This window comes from Gallinula chloropus (assembly GCF_964237585.1).
Source record: "Gallinula chloropus genome assembly, chromosome: 2".
Classification (NCBI taxonomy): Eukaryota; Metazoa; Chordata; class Aves; order Gruiformes; family Rallidae; genus Gallinula; species Gallinula chloropus.
In genome coordinates, this window is record NC_140086.1 from 129,008,760 (window position 1) to 129,030,856 (window position 22,097).

General features: G+C 40.7%; 1 protein-coding gene across 1 annotated transcript in view; it reads right to left on the reverse strand.

Moving 5' to 3' along the window:
* Nucleotides 1–21,179, reverse strand: part of PALS2 (protein associated with LIN7 2, MAGUK p55 family member) — a gene marked incomplete at its 3' end in the record, with an annotated part of 53,873 nt that extends 32,694 nt beyond the window's left edge. The window contains exon 1 of the mRNA XM_084260276.1: nucleotides 21,160–21,179. The remainder of the gene's footprint in view (nucleotides 1–21,159) is intronic.
* Nucleotides 21,180–22,097: the final 918 nt, after the last annotated feature.

A 22,097-nucleotide genomic window follows, 5' to 3' on the forward strand; every position in this document is an offset into this window, starting at 1 on the left:
GCTAAATTTAAACCCAAAGGGAAAAATAGCTAACACCCTTCCAAAAAGACAGACAAATTCCCTTCAAGTGTTAGAAGCTTGTGTCTTGTTCATACCAGTTTCCAATCAGCTGTGAAACTTCAAGTTGCGTGTTGGGCCCCACTTCTAAGCACAGGCACCCCAGCAGCCAAATGGGAGGTTCAAGTTCTGCTATTTTTCTTCAATCATTTGCACTTTCACCAAGGCACACTATACAGGCATATATTCAAAGAAGAAAGCTAAAATTTACAAGGATTGTAAAGTAGTCTACTGTCAGGGTAAGCATCATGGCTCAGAACAATATTAAAAAAGCTATTTTGGAACGTGCTTTGGGTACATCTGTGAACAAGACAAGGTACTTTTAATACACAAAACTGGATACTCTATTGTGTAGCAAAGTAACCATGCTGGGCACACCTCCAGAGACCCATGATGAATGTGATCACTAGAAATCTAGTTGGTTCCACTGGAGTCTGCATCTCAGGGGTGCATGCATCCTTTCGGTCTGAAAGCACCTGATCACTCAACAGAATAGAAGTAGGAAATCATTTTAAAAATCCACATCTCAGATAACCAAGATTAAGGACATGCCCAGGTATCGTGAAATTTAGCTTAAACAATTCTTTCTGCTCCCTTTGTAACAATTTCACATGGTTAGATGTGAAAGAAATTGTTAGATGTGAATTTCTTTCACATCTAACAAACAAAGCCTCAGTTTTTGCTCTTCTAACTTAAAGAGGGTAATTTTCTCCCCTACAGAGGGCAATTTCTCCTCTCCTGTATTTACCAGAGAAGAAGCAAGCCTGGTATAATACCCCTGTACCTCTTCCAGCCTGTACCTTTTTTCAGTAGGGACAGTCAAAATTGTGCAATGCATATTAGGCAGGAGTCTCATGAGTACCTTGCACAACACCATTAATACTTCCCTTTCTACTCATACAGACAAGTCATGAGATCTATTTTGACTTTCTCAGTTACATCATACTGTCAGCTCAATCTACTGCTCTGTCACAAAAGAATAGAAAAGATCATTTTAAATCTCTGTCTCCTTCAAACTTTAAATTTGTGGCTGAACAAAATGTCCTTTTCCTGAAGTGCAAAACATTTAATGTCTATTTTGTCTTGCTGGTATTACCCTAGGTTTCAAAACCATTTTTGGCACTTCGGTTTTGATCCTATTTCGCTTCAGTGAAAATGCTTAGACCTTTAATTTCACCAGAAACCACCTTTCACCCAGATACTACTGCTGCTTTTAACACTCCCTTCTTCAGCTTGTAAGTGCAGGAGACATTGAAGAATTCCAACAATTAAAGAATTTTATGATGAAGAGTTTTGATACAGAGTGAAGTACGACTGTATTAACAGATTCTCAGACTTACTTCAGAATAGCAGAATGTTTTTTAAATGCAAGCATCCAAACACAGCACTTTCAAAATCTGATTGCCCCATTATGATGCAGTCAGTTCAAAAACTACATCTATGCCCTTTTAATACATCATACCCATATATTAACATTTCATGCATGCCCTGTTTCAGATTTCTGTTATTGTGAAGTATTTGTTGAATTATAACTTCCAACTTAAAACCTCAGAGTATTAAATTAATTTGCATCAGTGAAGAAAGAAAAATATTTTTATTTGAGGTTCTATTACAGATGCTGCACAAGCATTTGAGAACTGCTCAATAAATTCATATGCAGGAAACAAAAATGACTTTTTTTTTAGATAACAAAATAAAGCCCTTTAGAAAATATTTAGAATATATCAAGATATTATTTAATCAAGAATGAAAGTGATTCTTATTTAAAATAAGAACAGAGAACTTTGAAGTTAATTCAGAGTCTACTTAATTTCACTGGAAGTTGTCCTTTGCATCGCAACTTACAAGTAGAAAATTGAAGACTGGTGTGAAACTGTAATTTCATTTACATTGTGCAATTTTTCTCTCTGAACTGGGACCCCAGTTTTCAATTTTACATGATCACATAGTACACTTTCCACAAGTTTAACTTGAAGTTCATTCCTAAACTCTAATGCTCCCACTTCCACTAAAATAATCCTTCTTACACAAGCAGTCCCCATCCCTGCCCAAACAAACCTATTAGGAAGTTGTAAAAGCAAGTTGCTTTTACAAAAACAACATTACAGTTCAGGGTGACTGACAACAGGGACAAAAAATAAGTTTTCTTTAGTACCCTGTCATATGATGCAGTTCTTGTTTAAAGACAAAAGGTAACGCCTTACCTACCATTTGGAATGTTAGCAGTGACATAGTGGATAGGAAATGATTTCTCCAAATTTGTTTGAAGGCAGACATAGCTGATGTTTTTAACTTGTGAAAAATATCACATAATACCTTTGTGCTTTAATACAGATGGAAAAACATGATGGCGTGTTAAATGCTTGCTTCACCTGTGTGGATGCCGAAAATGCATCTCAGACACTTCCCCAGGAAGAGACTTTATTCTTCACTTCCAAATTAATAGTCAAGATTTACACAATTACCTATTCATTATCCTCATTAGTTACCTTCCGTTAGTCCTTCAAAGGGTATGTTCAAACACCATGATAAAGGAATACAAAGATCACCTTGACACTCAGCTTGAGAAGAGAACAGAGAAACGGTGGAGTAAGTTACACCGCATTTAGTCATGCGTTTCACACCCCAGACTACTTCCCTGCAATATGCTGTCAGGATTTAGTTAGGACCACAAATGCTTAATTAAAGTGGGAAATTTAATTTCAATTTAAGAATATTTTGCACTTGAACCTGTGATGCATACAGACAAGTCTGAAATTTTCTACTCTATTTCCTTAGAATACCAAGTTTGATTTCACTAAGTTTTGTTTAGGAACTTCTGAAATTGTCCATCCTGTACTCTGTCACCCCAACTGCCACAAAACCAAAGCACTTTTAAGTAAAGGCTTACTGTGAATAACTTGCAATCAAATAGTTACAACTTTTCTAATTTAACATCAAGTTTTAAACACCTTTCCATTCAACTCTTCCTTTGGAAAGTGGGACACTAGACGACAGATGCTCAAGGACACAACTGAAACTTCAGAGTAGTGGAAGGGCTACAGTAAATGACAGGGGAATATAGTTCATGTTCAGAAACACAATGGTAAGTTGTGCATATAAACAAAAATCTTGCTCCCAACAAGTACTGACAGTTTTGTTTCCCATGTCCAAAGAATATGCTGAAATAAATGTGCTGGTCTTAGCTGGAACAGAGTTAATGTTCTCCACAGCAGCTGGTGTGGGGCTGTGTTTTGGATCTGTGCTGAAAACAGCGTTGATAGCACAGGGGTGTTTCAGCCATTGCTGAGCCGTGCTACACAGACCCAAGGCTTTGTCTGCTTCTCACACCACCCCAACAGCAAGTGGGCTGGGGGTGCACGAGGACTTGGGAGGGGACACAGTCAGGACAGCTGATCCCAACTGACCAAAGGGATATTCCATACTCTGTGACACCACGCTCAGCATGTACAGTTGAAGGAAGGAGGACAGGGGCATTCAGAGTTGATACTTGTCTTTCCAAGTCACTGTTAGGTGTGATGGAGCCCTGTTTTCTTGCAGATGGCTGAACACCTGCCTGCCAATGAATAGGAAGTGGTGACTGGATTTCATGTTTAGCTTTGCCTGTATGCACAGCTTTTGATTTGCCTATTAAAACTGTCTTTATCTCTACCCACAAGTTTTCTCACTTTTCTGATTCTCTCCCCCCATCCCACTAGGAGGGAGGAACAAGTGGCTGCGTGGTTCTTTGCTTCTGGCTAGGGTTAAACCATGACAATGAAGAACAACTTACTACCAGAACGAAAGATTAAGTGGGATGTTGTAAACACGTTACATACCCACATATAATCTACTGCTATTGTACTACGCCTATATCAGATTACCTGATAACACATAGAGCCTAGTAACTGCTGTAGTGGAAGACACTTCAGTTTACTTCTCTTGAAAGCAGTAAATATTAAAATACATAATTCCGGTCACTCACATTACACAAATCACTTAGTTACATTGTTACTGTTGCACAAGACAAATTCCACACATCTTCTGTTCAATTATTATTTTTTTTCCCAAAAGAAATTCTGGTAAATGGAAAGGCAGCTGAACTTTTGCTCTTAAGACAGTCCACACATTGCAAAACTTAATCAAAGAACACAGTCTATGAAAGCTTTTTATAATTTTCTTAGTCTGGTAAATTGCTGTAATATCTGAAAGTAGAAATGTTTAAAACAACAACTGGTATTTCATTACCTCTTTTATAGCTACTTCCTTGCAAAAATGAGGCCATGATGGAATTTGTCTTTTTGAGTGCATCAGAAACATGAGAAAGTCTACAGAGGGAAATAAAAAAAATTAGAGAATTTCTCTCTAGACTTCAAACTGCAATTTCTCTTTCTTAAAAGCAGTTCATACATATCCTTATCTGCTAACTCTCTTCAATCTCATTTATGGTGAAACAATAAAAAACACAGGCACTTGGTTTTGACCCAAGTCCTTTGTTCTATTCTTTCAACCCAAGTCCTTTGTTCTCTATTATTTCGCCCACTGCTTAGAGGTCTCAGAGAAAGGGATGGGAGAAGAGCATTGAGTAATACTTTAGTACAAGCTGTACCTGACCAAGCCACAACACTCACTGTTTTTTGACAACAGAACTTCTCTGATTCACACTAGTTTCTAGGCCCAGGTACTTGCAGTAGTCAGAATTACTAAGAATATAACGCCATCAACAGAAAACAAGTGGAGAAGACTCTCAAAATAAGTTAAGTCCCCCTATGTACAATGAGAAATGGCAGGTTAGGGACCATGATTCTTCTCCATCCCCAGCTTTGGAATTTCACTGCAATAGATAAATAATTCCATGTTTCACCTTTTCCACAAGAAGATCTTCAGAAATCTGGGTCCTGACCTGGAAAAGAGTAATTGCCTTGCCAGCCACCTTCAGCATGGCAGTTAAGAGGACTGTCTCATCACACTAAATGAGTTCTCAGAGTAGTCAGTCCCATCCATAGTCATTTCTGCTTATTATACTCCCCATTAAATACCTCTTTACCAGAAGAGTATTGGGCCTGAGAGATGGATAAAAAGAGAACAATGAACCCTCCCCTATGGATAAATTGGTTCTTTGGACACAACTAGCTTTAAAATTGTAGAATAATTTAACATGAAGTTACCTTCAAGTTCCCAAGTTAACTTAAAAGGGCAATGATGTCGTCTTCTGTAATGCTAAGATACCAAACATTTTCTGGGTGTTTCAAGGTCAAAAAAAACATTCATGACATTCATATCTACTGGCAACAGAAAAAAACAAGTACTATCCCAGCATACAGCACACAAAGGTAATTAAGAGTCAAATAGATGGAGTAGTCCTTACTCATGCACACTCAGTACCGAAGTTAAAGTGCCACATTCTTCCCTAGAATTTTGAAAGGTCTGAAAACAAAACATAGTTTAAGAATGAATTTTCAGAAACTGTAAGTGCCTCAATAAAAAGGTTATCAACCTGTAGTTGTTTTTCAAATAATTCATTTTTCACTACCTTGCTCCTGGCAACATGCCCATGCATATACAAAGCTGCAAGGTAGCATGCTGGACTTTAACTTGCTTTTTGGTCCAGTAAGGAGAAAAACAGCTTGAGGAAACAGAAAGTAAACCACGTGCAGGTTAACTGCCAGAACACCTGTTCCTGGACAGACCCAACAGCACACTAATAAAGGCGCAAACCCAGCAGCCTGTTCAAAGCCAGGCAAGCACTCGCTGGACTGCTGATCCACCTTTTCATTATTAGTCTGCACAGAGATCCATTAGAAGCATCAGATCTTCATGTTGAACCTTTCTTTGGAATACTAGGTTTGGAAGAAACCTTAGCAATAATAACAACACACTGTTTGGACAGGTATTTTTATTACTATCTTTTCCACAAATCTAGCTTACTGATGGCACCAAACATTTCTCTACAGAAACTTACTGGGGTAGCAAATAACAATGACACTTGATTCAGTAAGAAGGAATTTGTGTTCAATGATGGAAGCAGTTGAAACATGAAAGAAGCTTTCTCAATTGCAGAAACACTGGCAGAGTGTATGTTTTCCTGAAGACAGTGTTGATTTAAACACCAATTCACTTCTCAGTGCAAGTTTACAGATGCAGGCAAGCCAACTTTCACACAGAAGGACTCAACGCTTGCTTTTCAATACCAGAGAGACTGGTTTGAATGAGGTCCTGCCAGAAGTATAAACAAGAAGCTGCGTCTCTGTATTTAAAGATTCTTTTCTCAAATTACCATCCCTCTTTCCAGAACCACCGACATCAAGGGCTATGAAGTAAATAGATACAAGCAACCATGCATCACATTAACTCCACACAGTATTCAATTAAGGCTGAAAGGGTAGAGAATTAAACAGCCTAGTGATTTTTTTTAATATAGATTTTAAGTACTTGAAATTCACAATGAAATTATGTAAATTTAAGATGTGCTCAAAACCACACTTAATAAATTAATTAGCATACTGTACAAGTTTAAGCAAAGTACACAAAGAAGCCTTGTAATTTCCTGGTCTTGTGTTCCTGTTATACTTTTCTTGCTCTGACAGTACCTGTAATCCCATACTCTGGCTCCATTTAACTCCTCTTAACCTATGTACCCACTTGACTACTAGAAAGGAAAGAAGTGTAGGAAGCAAGTACACATGCAGATAGCCAGCAATTCAGATTTAACTACTGAGTTTTGTACCAGTGGGTTTGACACCTCTTTAGACTCACAAGGTGTCAGTCTTCTCTGTTCCTACAGGTAACAAGTCCAAATAAAATTAAGCATTACCAAATCCACTGACTGCCTGAAGACAGAGAACAGACTTCAAATACCCACATAGTATTGCTGTGTATGACAAATGTCAAATGAGTCTCAAGAGAGTTATTTGATCTTAAAGCTGGAAGTAGTCAATGGCCAATATTCAGTAGTATAACACATGGAAAGAGTCTAAGCACAAGTACAAACCAAAAACTATTTTCATCCATTCTGAAGACAATACTGACTAACAGCAGGAAACTATAGAACCATTCCCCTAAAGAATTTTCACCAAAGACTTACAGATACAGCACTGTCACCTTTTCTAAGCCTTCTTGAACCAAGTCCATCACTCAGCAGACACCTCTTGTTCTAGACAAGATACCTGAACCAAAACACATTTAAGTTTGTTTTTTGGTTGTTGGGGTTTTTTTGTGAGAAAGGAGCACTCATATAATGTCAGATATATGTCAAATACATATGTCAGGTCTCTCTTGATTTAAGGTATCAGGAAGCCTATCAAATTCAAGACTTAATAAAATCAATAAATCAGAAAAGTAATTCTGCCAGTCTTGCACTTCAGTAATGGGGCTAAGAACAGGTGGATACAGGTTTTTCTATATGACAGATACAGAAGAAACAATTCAAAGACTGACAAGAAGTGCACAGCACAAATTTGCGAGTTCAGCAAAGCTACAAGAATCAACTGTAAATTTGAAGTACAGAGATATCACTGTAACTGCATCTGAAACATTCTTGCTTTCTCTAATTCTTTTTTACTTTAATCTACAGTGCTAACAGCAAAGTCAATGCACAGCGTCCTATGATTTCTGAGGAAGGAAAATAAGATTCCATAAAAGACACACACTACAATAACCCCAAACAAACTTCCAGACACAGCACTTCGGATACCTTGCACGAAGATGCCTCTAATAAAACAAATATTTTAATCTTTTGAAGGTTTTTTGTTGGATATTTTGTAAAATTTATTTATTTTAATGAGTTTAATCACCACTGATATGCAGAATTTCAAGATCATCAACCCATCTCTCTCATGGGTTTTTTTGCAGTCCTCTGCTTTGTGTATTTCCGAATCATTCTAAGCATAACAACACAAAAACATGCATACAACCCCCAACACCAGGGTTTACAATATTTAGCCACAGAAAAGCTGGTCAGGTCTCTAACACAGAAACATGAGTAAAATTTTGTTTGAGGCCCCAAAGTCCTGAATACCAATTTAACAGTGAATTATTTGAAAACTATTGAATAAAAACCAAAAAACATCTGGAAAGTAGGCAACATGTTATGATAGAGTTAGAAAAATCTAGATACAGCAGAAGGAGTGGCTCAGAAGGGAAAAGACAAAAATGTCAGATGGCTTACAGCATGCTCTGGCTGATGGCCCAGGAACCACGCCTGGACTGTCATTTTTTCACACAATCTAGCACTACAAGACAGTGCCTTCATCATGCTGGAAGGGGTAGTGTTTAAATGGGACTGCCACTTGTTCCACCCGTCTTCAATCATACAGCCTGGCACTTCTACCTGGAAGATGACAATATGCTTACTATTCTTTCCTTGATGGGGAAGAGAAGGAGGTTCCCAAAGCTGTGTAGGTTCAACTTGCCACTCATTTTACTCCTTTTTTAGCCTACTCCCTTAAAAATTTTGTTAGGCTACATTACAGAGAAGTGAAATTTGCTAAAATATCACTGAAATGATTTAACTATATGTTCAGCTGCAAGCAGGTAAGCAGTCACAGTGACTTCAAAGTTAAGGCATCTGTTAAAGTTGGTTTGGGAAATTAGGCCAGAGAAAAAGTGCAAAAAGGAAGTGACCTACTTGAATGAAAGACTCATTCTGAGGTTTATATGTTCAGATCCTTTCAAGAGAGGCTGACAAGAGGTATTTGCATATATTTCATTAAGTACAAACTGTGAAATGTCACATAGTATAACTCTTGATTAAACCCTTTGGTTCACAAAGGTGATTCATGCTCAAGATTTTTTCCACTATCTTTCCCCTGACTGCCTATTTCTGTTCATCCAAGAAAGTACTCCTCCAGTTTCCTAAGCATGCCTAAATACTTAAAAACCAGAGGAGACTAAAGTCAAAATGGCAGCTTAGCTGCATTAAAAGGATGAGTAGTTTGATTAACAACAATCTGTGGTGTTTAGAGATCTTCCTAACATGTTTAAAGTCTATTTTAAAAGACAGCCAGGATCTAGTGTCCTGGTGACTCTTTTGCCTTTCTTCATCTCGTTAACTCAGTCAGAAGCTGCCAATGAACCATAAACTGCGTAATAAAAGCTTTGGCAGGATTCTAATTTTGGTCAGATAACCAAGTATAGTAATTCTAGATAATATTAGCTGAGATTTATGATGCATTCAACATCTTCAGATGCACAAGAGTATTTTTGGGCATCACTTGAACAGACAATATTCAATGTACAGCTGGTAAATTTTACTCCTCTTTTTTCTCCTATTTCTACACAATAAGTCTGTGTGTGCTGCGCTTTAATCTTAATTTTCTTCCAAAGGATCTATTTCTTCAGCAAGAGAAAAAACAAGTGTAGTCAAGCTCCACTTTTAAGACATAAGAACATTAAGCTATAGCTATTTTTGCGAAAGTAGATATACTGTTATCACTTCTCTGAGCAAGAAATACCAATAGTTAGAGGAAGACCTGCCCTCCTGGTGCAATTTGGGATAAGAAAAGTTGGTCAATTTTTTCTGAGCTCCACTACTGCATTATTTCTCAACAACAAACAAACCAACTCAAACAATTATTTGTTTTACCCACAAAAAGCCAAGATCAAGTTCTTGGTAATGGAACTGCTCTGAAGTATTATACACTTCCCAACTTATGTCAAGTCTGAACTTCTAACTTCCCCTTACTCCAAACCAGGGATTTGCCAGTGACTATACTTCTTGTTGAAAGGTTGTAAGAAAGTCACCTTGAAAAACTATTTAAAAAAAAAATAAATTTAGACAATTATATTGGAATACTACTTCTTCATCACTTCTCCAACTGACTGATGAATCAACGACTAGAACCTCAACTTTTACCAAGTGTGAAAAGATGGAATACTAAAAAGCAAAGAAGGAAGAGATCTTTATATCTCTAGGTTCTTATCACATTTCCACCAGGTAAGAGAAACTATTTCTATAGCCCTATGCCTCTATTCTGTATGGCAATAACTGCTTGGATTCTAAGACCTCATATCAAGCAAATTTCACTGAACAAAATACATCTCCTGTTCACTGATAATACAAGATGGTATAGAAGTCCTGACTCCATCCTTCTAACTTGTATCAGATGACTGAACTAAGCAGCTTAACAGTCACTGGGTATTACTGTAAACTTGGAAGCGTTTTCCAAGTGATACTCAATATAAAAAACTGCCATATACCTGAGAACAATTGAGTGAAAGATGAGCCAGTTGCTACACATTGTTCCCAATTTTGAGTCTAGGTATAGAAAATGCAAAGATGGACTTCAAGAAGAATGTTTTTAATCACAGCAATCTAAAACAGATCACTGCTTATTTATCATTTATGCATTTCCCTACATCAGTTGAAGATCTGTTTCCAAGCACAAGATACCATGCTGTCAGTCTGACTTGAAAGAATGTTTCTATTGCTAATCTAGAAGCCTTTCCTTAGCTTCAGATGACCACTTGTTATCAGCAGACATGTAAGTTCAGAAGACTGAGACCAACCAACCAAGTTCTTTGTTTAGCCCCATCACAGTGTATGTTTCTGCCTTTATTAAAACCCCACACTGAGGGCAAGACCACATCAAACCTGTGAAAGATCCTGATGCAGGGTTTTTCTTCAGTGCAATATCAGAAAGTAGGAATCTTTCTTACATGTAGCTGCTTACCTGTGACTGTTATTTTAGATCATCCTCATGCACTTATACTGGCTCCCTAACGACTTGCAGGAAAGAGAAACGGTGGCAAATGCATCATCTCTTTTTGTCTACAAAGGGATGGATTTTCTGGAGACCTTCAGTCTTATGCCTTTAGCATTATCAGTCATTCTGCTGTCTTAGTTTTCAATCCCCTCTGCAATTACATTCAGATCTTTTTGGAAGCTGTTAATGTGCAAGCTCTGGGCAATTACATAAGATGTTATTTTAGTCATGAAATTTTGGGTTCTGCCACTGTTGCAGATTAACACAAGGAAATTATTCACTAGTTTATGGCTGAAGATGTTTGGATACTTGGGGACCATGATATGCTTTTTTATCCCTTTTGGAGGCTGAATTTAAGGCTATCCAAATACTAAATTTTCTGGCCCCAGCTACTTCTCATCAAGAGACATACATGTCTTGTGTCTTCTTGAATATCTCCTCAGATATATGTTAAAAGGAGATCCTGACAGTTTCTGAATGGTTTCAGTAGTTTCACTGCACGTTGGAAAAAGGAGTTAGATGGACCTTCCCTTATTAAAGAGCACCCAAATACTTTCAGGTTTGTAATGGACTCAGGTGTTAGGTAGCTAAGCTATAGGAATTCATTGACAATGCAAGTAAGTTTTACTCATTAACGCTGCATTCAACAAACAAAACTTGCATTAGTATATAGTGCTCCCACACTGTGATACCAGAAACTACAGAATTAAAACAAACTCCCTCTGCAGACATCCTTGCTAGTCTTACATTCAACACGAACAGGAAGTCATGTCCTAACATCTCTAAACACCAAATATTTCCTTTCCTATTTCAAAAAGCACTATATTCTCAAACAATACGGTTCACTTACAAATTCATCTTTATTGACTTCTGTTATCAAATGCTTAAGTTAAGCTACCTATTAAAGTACATAAAATCCAAAGAGAAACAAGCCAGCTATACAAAAGCATTTGCATTTTGGATTTAGTGTCCCACTGTGGTTCACTATCAACTACCCAGAGAATTGCCCTTCCTGCTTAAGTTCATGAAGAAAAACGGGAAAACATTTTCCTGACTGCAGTATCTCCTATGACTAACTCTGCTTCTCTGTTTATTTCATACTGACTAGTTCTCTGTCCCAGGATTTTGTAGTAGAGGTAAAATGTAGTAACTTGTTTTATTCATGCAGCCTTCTGCCAAAGTACTTGAAAAGTTTGCAAACTCAGACCTCTGGAAATAGAGATTTAACAAAAACATTGCTCTAGCTAGACTTAGTTAAATGTCACAACTGAAAGATTTACTGTGCTTACTCTCTGGTTATTAAGTAAATATTTCCAGTATTTCCAAATTAAGAAATTCTAAGACTGAAACTAAGTGAATACAACATAAGTTCCAGAAGTAGAGCAGATTTCTACCTGGAAAAAATAGTTATGGGTAAAAAAAAGCTGATGTTAACCTTTAAAATACAAGTATTCTGAGGTATCCCCGTCTAGTAATAGGAATAGTAAGCAGTAGAAGTTATCTGAATTTTGAAGTAATTACAGAAAGATAAAACTCAATGTTTTAACTCACCCTGGAGGAAAAAACAGAGTAATCTAATTCAAACTAGTCTATGGCTGTCCAGAGAGATTACCTTCTGGAAGTACAGTAATTATATTTGTAAAGTAAAATCGCTTATGCCTGGGGTGGGGAGGCCCAAGTGATTTTTGATTTTTTATTTTAAATGCATAAAAGCTTCATAACTGCATGATACGGAGAAAATAATTTTGTGTACAAAAGTATGCATTCTGTGTGATGGACTTTTTTGGAGGTAGCAAACAGATCCATGTAACTTCTAAGACTGCTGAACACCAGAGGTCAAGTATGATCAGGAATATGGTTCTAGTTTTCCATATAGTGCCTGTAGATTCTAAGCAGCAGAGTGTTTTGGAACTTCTTACAAAAGCACTTCTTGTTAAGTTTGTAATTAGACTAATCCTCATAACTCTGAAGAAAAACCTCCTGCTGGTTTCACTGAAAGTTTCTCTACACAGGTTTTTGCAAATACCTTACAAATGAGATTACTCCAAAAAAACCACCAAACACTGTATTCTTCTAAGCTCTAACTCACCTAATAGTGCACATAAAGTGTTTTAATTCGCTGTGTCCTGTTAAAAAGCTGTGTCCTGTTAAAAGCAAGAGCTAACACCACCATTCTGATTGTCAGAAAATAGAACTTTACTTGGAGCTAGAAGTTTTCAACAGTTTAGAAGAAACAAGGTGAAACAATACCAGAAGCTTGAAATCACATATGAAACGATCACTTCTCTTGGAAATTACTTATGACACATGAGACCTTTCACCTTATTGGGACTCCAGGTGGTGAACAGTCCACCCTTCTCTCTTCCATTTTCATTAGTATCAATGAAGTACTTTCTTCTGAAGACCCCTGTTCAACAGTGTCATGGTTTAACCTTGCAGGCAGCTAGAAAGAACAACCACAGAGCCGTCTGCTCTCTCCCCCATGCAGTGGGATGGAGGAGAGAATCAAAAAAAGTTATTAAAAAAAGGTAAAATTAATGGGTTGAGATAAAGACAGTTTAATAGGGCAGAAAAGGAAGATGATGATGATAAAAGAATATACAAAGTAAGTGAGGCACAGAACAATTGCTCATCATCGGAAATGATGCTTAGCTAGTTCCTGAGCCACGCTGCCACACAGGCAACTCCCACATTTATACACTGATCGTGACTTCAGATGATACAGAATACCCCTTTGGCCAGACTGGGTCAGCTGCCCTGGCAGCTTGGGGCCAGTTTGAGAAGGTGAAAAGTCCTTGACTGCTTAACACCTAAAATATTAGTGTTATCAACATGATTCTTATCCTATATGCTTAACACAGCACTATACCTGCTTCTAGGAAGAAAATGAACTCTACCCATGTCAACACCAGGACAAACAGTTTTACTGTGGCTGCTTACAGCTTTCCTAAACTGTAATAGCCTGGAGTCTGGCCTAAGACAGAGAACTATACGGTAAACTCAGTAAGAACTACGCATTTAATTTTGCTGCTGTTTCGTTAGCCAGTGCTGTTCGCAGAGCTTTTTTCCAAGATATAGCTGTTAAATGCATATGCTTCAATTTATGGCTAATAAATTCCCTTCAACAGTAAACTTGCATGATTCCAGGCAACAGCACAAAAAGTCCCAGCAAACAGACTGCAGCAGTGTCCCAAGCAATAGGCTGCTGGATGGAAGAATCACTTTTTGATCCTAGACTAAGATTTCTAAAGGTATCTACTTTCGGCTACGTTGGATTTTTCAATGTATTTAGCTACTTACCTGTAGGTAGCACCGGCTTACTTACCACTGCACAGAGCTAAGCAAGCAGAGCACCCGAAGAGCAGCCGGCTGCTGTGACCCACCCGGAGAGGTCTGCCTTCCCAGAGCACGTCCCCAACTTCCATGTCACCGTGTAACCGCCAGAGGGAGCGCTCGAGCTACGTTTCTATTGCGAAACGCGAGGGGCTCCGCTTCACGCTTGGTACTCGGAGCTGGAAAGCTACACAGCTCCTCTCTGAACCTTACACCCACATCCAAAGCTTCCTACCTTTCTCATCAGTGTACACGTCCAGTTATTCTCCAATCCCAACAACAAGATTTCTATCAATGCCTTGATCCCTAAAACCTACATCTTGGGAGACTGGGGGGCACACACACACACACACACACAGATGGATTTTTTCCTATGTAATTATGTGTCAAACTTAAGACAACTCAGCTTCCAACTCTGTGGTACTCTCCTACCCCTTTCCTAATGTCTCTTTTACTGTATTTATTGCCTGTCACTGAAACTGCCCAATTCTCTTCTAGCAAGGGGAACATGAAATGGACATGATCCCTGCAGGCAACAGCAGAAGGATGAGGGTTTTCAGCCATCAGTCAGAGCAACTCAAAGCACAGACATTACCTCTAGGTGACCAGCTAATGTTACAGGAGTGCTGTTTGAACTTCAGTAACTGTTTACCAGTTTATCTTGCTTCCTGAAGAACAGGGATTTAAGTGTAGCATGTCCATCTCATCACCCTTGAGCCAAGACATCTATGAGATGATCACAGGCATAACGTTGGACAATCGTTCTCACACAACCGGTTCATGCAAGGGTTAAATTTTACCTATGCAGCAAGTGGGTCACCCTGGAGAAAGCTATGAAAGAATGAAACAAAAACCACAGAGCCAGCCCAAATATCACTAGTGTTTCACTTCATGAATAAGCTTCACTTCAACATAGCTTTAAATACCACACATTGCAATGTACAGAAAACAGTTTGTCCTCAGTAGTAGGATCACATATGAAATGCCAGTGACATTAAGCAACATGCCTCTGGAAAACGCTCAAATACTACAAAAAATAAATCTTTTATATAAAAGGCCTTCAATGATTAGAACTGACTACATCAAGCACTGCTTGATTTTGCCATTGCTTACCAAATCTTACCGCAGAACTGTATGGGCAGGTCTGGTAAGAGCAACTGAGCATCTGCATGATTCGCATGCAGGTAACTGCCTTAGTCATACGCTCTATAAACACTGAGTTTCACTGAGGAATTTCTCCCTGCCCTCATGTTCCTTACCAATGAACACATAACCTGAACATTCAATTGTTAATTACACCTCCTCCTCCTGCACTTCTAGTGACCCGAAAAAACAAGTGAAGCTGTCAGAAGCAGTCTGACTATGGTAAACTTAATACCATTTGAGCAATTTCTGTCCAGCAACACTGCACTTTGCTACAGCACAAGAGTTCCCAATACAGTAAGCCAGAATTGCTTGGAATGGCAAAATAAACTGTTCACTCATTTCATTCACCAGACCGCAGTTTGCCTTCCCAGTTTCAGAACAACTGCTGTATAAGCAGTTTCATCTTGCCAAAAAGACTTCTGTAAACTTCAACAGTGGATAAGGAAAGGCATGGGACAGAATTTTAATAAGATTCATAAAGGCTGACTTACTAATTGGACCATTGACTTATTAAAAAAATAAAATGATATCACATAAAAAGGTGAGATGTTTTACATAAAAGCTTTCACATGACAGCCACATGTGTTATCTCCAAACATCAACACTGGTAACTGATGGACAAACATGAAATCAAATAGTATTTTTAAAAACATTGTGTTATTAGTCTTAAGAAAAAGCTTCACTAACTTTTTACCTTCAGTCTATTTACCTGATCTATTTACCCTCAATCTACTTCACTCCATCTGGTGATTAGAGATTAAAAATTTCTAACTTTACATTAACGGGCATTTGACCAGTGGATGGAGATAAGGCTTTAACTAGAACCAAACTATCTGAGTAGCCACGCTTACTACAGATAAAATATTTGAATGCCAACACCACCTCAGCAGACAGGCTTAAATACACTATCTTAAAATAAAAATTTAAACAAATTTTCCTCACCTCTTAATTTTCATTATTTCAACAGTATCTTGGCAAAATGTTTGGAATTAAAAAGTAAAGGCTTAAGCTTACTCAAAATCAACACTTGTGTCTCCACCTACTGGAAAAGTGAATTTAATTGAAACACTCATCTGAGATTTGGGTAAGATTTCATGAGGTTTCTACTCTCAAACAGCCATTTGGCAGAAGGCAAAACTAGTCAATACTTTTAAAAGAACATATCCAAGTAGCTTCTTAAACAACATTTACTGTCAGTCAATCTACAATGTCATTCAATTTCAGTATCTTTCTAATTTCTACCCTGCCTTCAGGACACCTGGACACTAACATCAGAGCAAATTCTATAAATAACTGATGCCTAAAACCCACAGAGTAGATGCTAATATGAACTGTTCTCAATATGTGACACTTTTTTTGAAGCCAAAGAGACATTGAAAATAATTAGAACCTCCCATTTTGAAATTTTTATTTTATTATTTAATACAGGCTGTGAAATTACTTACCATCATTTTCAAGACTCTAATTAAGCCAAAATAGGAATTTAAATGTTTTCATATGGAAAAGCACATCGCAACCTCTCTTTTTTGTTTCCATTATTCTCATAAGAATGATATCAGCCATAACTAAATAATTCAGGCTTGCTTTATTCTGAAAAAAGCCATTTTTAAGCCACAGAATAGCACAAAACATCATGATGCTTTCTTTAACCCACTGCAAAAGACAACAGCTTTGCTGTAGTATAACCTGAGATACAACTGCAGATGGTTATAATAATGATCAGGGCACCAGGTAATACCTTAACTTAAAAATTATCTTAACTCCTGCCCCCACAACCTGAACCATTATTCTGACATTTTGTTGAAGTCAAAGACTTCAGTCACAACCATACTGAGCTAGCCAAAAACACCTACTGGCCCAGCTATTTGGTACTGCCTTCTTGCTAGTACACAAATGAAACCCAAGATCAATTTTAAGCTCTGAAACAATCATCTACTATTTATCCTGTGACAAAGAAGTCACACTGATGCCTTCCTTTCAATGAAAACAAACCACTGCATTCCTCTAACAGTGTTTGTAATGGGTGCATCTGTGTTTCAGCTTGCCTCTCACATGCCAGCCTGAATGAAACTTACTTTTCCCCAGGACCTTTTATGAACTGCTTCTATTGTGGAGGACAGTAAAACCACTTCCACGCTCGCAGACTCGCTCTTAACCCTGTCATCATATTCTGCTTCATGCAATCATGTCTGTGCTACTCCAGCTGCACAGTTTCTATAAAGTCAGGTATTTACCACATGTGCAAGGCCAAAGCCATCCCAGTTTGCCTCAGCACTGGATTTACCCAACACATACTGTGCACTTCCTACTGGTACAGTAACTAGATTGGCTTGTTAAGAATTAAGAGTGTCTCCCTACACCTCAACTCCTCTGTTGGATCTCTTTTCCTCAAAAGAACAAACATGAACAGCTCATTTGAGGCCTGCTGGGGGGAAAAAAAAAAGAAAACAGAAGGAGACAGTATAAGCATCAAAAAGCGAGCTCAGGTGTATGCAGCACTGAGAACCCATCCCTCCATTCTGTGGTGCTCCTCCTGCAGCATATACTCTTTCTTCATCTAGTAGCATGTTCACTACCTCAGTCAATTCCCTCAAACCAGGATGAGTCAATATTTACCCATTTTTACCTTAAACACAGAACATAACAGGGCACTTTAAATTGTGTGAAATTTTATCCTTTTGAATCTCAGGATGGTATAATTCATTCCACATCTGGATGGAGACTGCTACACCTAAAGCACTAACACAAACATTAGCACCTCAAGTGCACACCTGTCTCTAAAAAGAAATTGTTTTCCCTTTTCTACAGCATTTCTACAGCATGAATCTTTCTAAGATTCACTGATTACAGATCAGGGTCCTGCATGAGAGCCTGGGACAGTCACATCAAGTCAGAACTTTAAAACCTATGATTTCCATTATAGTTGTAAGTGATTTAAAGCAGGACACTGAACTTTTATAAAACTTGCAGTCAAACTGCAATTAATTTATACAAATAAATAAATTTAGAAAAAAGAATGATTCACAGACTGAGTCACTGGATGAAGAGAGTCATGCTAAAGAATCTTTTGCCTGTCATTATGGTACTGTAAAGTTTTCCCCAGATCACTGACCTTTTTTTTCTGCATGCAGAAATACCCAACAGATGACTGAAGCAGATGAATGTCTGAGGACAATGCTTAGATCACACCCAAAACAACCTAAAACAAGGACTGCTATATTATTTGGTAATTATTTGGATTTCTTGGTCTTACTGGGGTTAAACATCAACCAAACCCACCAAAAGTACGAAGTTATATTGCCTAGATTTCTCTTCCTTTCTACCTCCCTGAGGCTTCCCTACACAGTAATTCAGGGAAAAAAAAAATCAGATTAAAATTTTATGCTTTAAATAAGGAACATCCTACAAGTCAGGGTTCTTGCAAAGATTCATCCTATTAGCCTTCATTAAGACTCCTTCATATTAGCCAGGCATGTTTACACTACTTCCTCTCTTATTTTTTATTTTAAAAAACCCCAAAACATACGTGACTAAGCTACAATTTAAGTCAATAGCTTCCATTATTTGTTTAAAGGAAAAAAAAGCAACAAGAGGTAGTTAAAGAAAGCTCCGATTGCACATATGTTGCAACAGCTTTTCAATCATTTTAGAGACTTTTAGTATGCACAGTTAGCCCGCTAATATAGCAGCAGAACAGACACCATTCCACATAGTCGGTACAGTGTATTTGTCAATAATTTCCATATTAAGTAGTTCTTGACAAGACAGGCTGAAACAGCAGTGATCCATACAATCTGAAAAAAATGCAAGCCTCCCAGAATTCAAAGAAGCTGAATACACACAGTTTTGGTTAGATGCTGAAGGTTCTATTTTAAAAAATGCAGAAAAAGAAAAAGCCAACATAAAACCCAAAAATGAAAACAGTAGTAAAGTGTCTCATCTAAAAAGACACAGAAATAAAAAAAACCCAACCATGGTACTGGCATTATGACAGCATGCCTCAGTACTGCAGATTTTTCACAGCAATATGGATCTCAGGTAATCTATACAGTGCAATACTTTGAGAACAAAATAAGGTGAGCAAGAGCATCAATGTCAAACATTTCAAGGGAGGGAAGAGGAAATTAAAGATTTCTCTGAAGAGTCCTTTAAAAAGCACATAAAATTGAGCTCAAACTATATTCCAATTATCAGCACTTTCTTTAAATGAGAATATTCTCTATGGCATTTTCAAGAAGAATTTTGTGACAGATGTTGCACAGTCCAGTCACATGTCAAAGTGTTATAAGCCAACCACCTCAGCAGAAATAAAAGGAAACATTATGATGCCAGTGTCAACTCAACCAGTTTAACAGACACTATCTGTTCAGAAGCAGCATGCTAAGATTTGTTCAAAGCCTCCTCTAGTCCGACATCTATTTATAGCTGCCCAGCCTCTCTACAATTTCTCACAGCCCCTCCTCCTCCCAAAGCCAAGTCGGGGAAGTTTAATGGATATAATCCTGGGCCTTGTGCCGCAAGATGGTCAGAAGATGTGCAACTCTCCTCCAGCGATTCCATATGCAGCAAGATCAGGAGTAACAAGAAGAGAATGGTCACAGGAGCCAAATGCATGGGATAAACCTTATCTCCCTTCTTTAGGAACAAACTCGTTTTTCCTCTACCAGCATGCGGACAGTAATGAACCACATATGCATCAGAGCCTAAGCAGAAGATACCTGCCTCCTTCTGCCTTACCACAGAGCAACAGCCTAAGCCAACTGCCTTGAAAGCCAAAGCAGAATCTATGCAAGTCAGCTTTGACCCCTGGACAGCAGCAATGTCATCCATGAACCTTCCCACTTACACGTTGTACCTTCCTAAAAGAAACTAGGAGGCTGTTGGCTTTATTTTTTCGGCAGTTTCTGGTTAACATGCAACATCCAGCACCCAGCCACACACGTACATGTCTTTCTGAAGCGTTGGTCTAGATAGGGTTTCTTCCACCAGCATCTCCACCAACAGCTGTAACATCGCAGAAAGGGTGCAGATATTTTCCTGCCTGTGAAGCACCACGCCACAGGCTGAACTCTGCCACAAGCTTTCTACATCCTTAGTGCCTCTCCTACCACCTACATCCACTTGCTTGTAGTACTAGTACAGACACCAAGGAGATGACAGCACTACTGGAAACTCCTGCCCACCCGATTACAACCACATTTTCTCCCCTTTCCCCAGTCAAAGGCAGACGGAAGGGGAGGGATGACTTCCTCGGGAGGAAAATAAGCAGGGAAAGGCCGGGGCAGAGATCAAGAGAGGAGGAATCACCCCAAAGGGAGAGCAGATAATCCCCGAGAGGCGAGGCTGCCGAGGGGCACAACCGGGGAGGAAGACACAGCGAACCGGGGGGATAATCCGGCAGAGAAGGGGGGAGATAATCCCCTCGGAGGAGGGGGAAGCGGAGGATCCCGGAGAGGGAGGGGCGGGAAATCTGATAATCTCCAGGAGGAGAGAAAATACCGGGAAGGGGGTGGGGGGAAGGAGGGTGGGCGAGTAGATAATCCGGAGCGGCAGATGAAGAGCGAGTCTCCCGGGGACGTATCCGGAGGCGGGAGGAGGAGGGTTAATCCTCGCTCTGGGGGCAAAAATCCCTCTTCCCCGACTCTGACGCTGCCATGTTCGCTCCCCGGCAGGCCCGCCCGGCACCGGTACCTGCGGGTGGCTCTTCCCCCCTCACGCCACACGCACACGGGGCGCCTCAGCTCCAGGCGCCGGGGCAGCGCGCCCCGCTCCGGCCGCCCAGCCCCGGGGCAAGGGGCTCTGCCGGGATCGCTGCGGGACCCCGCCTCCCACCACCATTTCCCCCGCCAGCTCGTAGAGAGAAGCGGGCGGAGAAACCCTCCCTCTCCCTCCCCTCCTCCTCCCCGGCACACGCGAGCTCCTCGCCGGTACCGCAACTCACCGGCTGGCACCGGCTCCCGCTCCCCGTCCCCTCCTCAGCGGGCGCCGCTCAGCGCCATCTACGAACTCGGGCGCGCGAGCAGGCGGTTGGCGGAGGCACAGCGCGAGCCAGAGGTGCCGCCGCTTCCCCCGCCGGCTCCGCAGCCGCTGCCGCCGCCGCTCCTGCCGCTCTGAGCCCGCCTCGGCGCGCGCCTCCGGCGTGGCTGTAGCACGCGCGAGCGCCTCCCCCGCCTCCCCGGTGTGTGTGCGCGCGCGGCCGCCGCGGCGATGGCGCGCGGGCACCTCCCCCGCCTGCCGGAGCGAACGGCCGGGCGCCTGAAGGGGCGCGCGCGCCGCTGCCTCGCGCCCCTGCCTGCCCGGCAGCGGGGCGAGCCCCGCCCCCCAGCGCGCGGGCGGGCGCGGGTGAGGGAGTGGGAGTGTGAGAGCTTGTCAACGGCCCTGAGAGAACAAGGGTGTCCGTCCGTCCGTCCGTCTGCTCGCCCGCCCGCCCGCCCGCCCGCAGCAGTGCCGTGCGAGGCAGCACCTCTGCGCGCGGGTGTGCCGGAGGGGGGAGTGGGTGCGAGAGGGCAGGCGGGCGTTTGCGTAGCGGGAAGCGAGTGCGCCGCGGAGAGCGCCGGTGTGTGAGGCAGCGCGGTGGTGAGGGTGTGAGCGCCCGCGTGGCCCCGCGCTGCGGAGCCGGGAGCTCACGCAGCGCCCGCCTGGGCTTGGCGCCGGCCTTTGCCAGGGAGGGCTTGGCGCCTCGGACGCGCCAGCATCCTCGCTCGGCCTTGCCTGCCGCGTCCCCGGGCGCGAGGAACGCTGGCAAGGGATAAGCCAGGTCCCTCAGAGGGGAGAGGTGCGGAATTTCCCCTGGTGCTGGAACCCTCAGGTGCTGGAACACCCGAGACCACTCAGGTGGAAGGAACACAGGAGAACCCATCTTCTTGCACTTCTGATCAC